Raw genomic sequence first — 1,026 nt, 5'->3', positions numbered from 1 at the left:
TGAGGAAACCCTAAAGACTCGTAGCAATAGAAATAGAAAAGTATGTAATCGTCATGATGAGGGTGATTCACCATGAGTTAAAGTTGATGGTTGAAGGCATAAGAGCTACATATATTTTATCCCCTGTAAGTGGGGAGGATTCGAGGAAACCTTGAGATAGTTCGAAGGATAAATAATGAGGCGCGGATAGACTGAGGAGACAAGAAAGTAAGAAATTAGGAAAATTGGATGAAGGAAGTGACCTTCAAGAATGTGAAGTGTAAGACCGGTGACATGATACCCAAAAAGGGAGACACCAGGTATAAAAGGTATTCCAACATTGAGATGACTGTTGAGATAAATAACCAAGGTAAATGAATAGTTAGAACTAAGAAGTTCATGTTGAACACGCCCAATATCTTCCAGAACATCCCTGCTATCATTACCAAATCATGCAAGAAAAGCAGATAACCATTGTTATCTTTTGGAGGCCATATGGATTGACCTCAGTTTGGAAAAAGGATGTTACCATGACACTAAGTATAGACTATCGAGGTGGGAATGATTCAATAAGATACCCTTGTCAGGGATTGATGAATTGATTTATCAATGGAAGAGTGGAAGTACCTTTTAAAGGTGGAATTAAGGATAGAACTTCGATAACTTGAGATGAACCATGGGGGAATGCATAAAGGTTGGCATTTCACCCTTAATAAGGACATTGAATGAAGGACTAAGGCAAAAACAACCTTTAAAGATCAGTGGAGAAAGTTTTCAGAACTATATAAACAATAGTTCTAGTATTAGTAAATGGTACCTTGATATACCATGTACCTAGAGAGTACATGATGAAGGATTTAAGGATAACCTTAGAGGTTTTACAAGGGGAAAAGGTAATATTCAAAGTTCTCAAGAATAGAAATTTGGATAAAGAAAATATGACGTAATAATAATAAGGCCAAGTGGGGCACATGTTAAACCATGAGAAAGTATAGATAGAACCCAATGAAGGTCAAGATTGGTGAAAACAAGAAGGACCCAAGATAA

The sequence above is a fragment of the Apium graveolens genome, unplaced genomic scaffold (assembly GCF_009905375.1).
Source record: "Apium graveolens cultivar Ventura unplaced genomic scaffold, ASM990537v1 ctg3260, whole genome shotgun sequence".
In the NCBI taxonomy this organism is placed as follows: Eukaryota; Viridiplantae; Streptophyta; class Magnoliopsida; order Apiales; family Apiaceae; genus Apium; species Apium graveolens.
The sequence above is the reverse complement of the archived record's forward strand: the minus strand, read 5'-3'. Positions refer to the sequence as shown.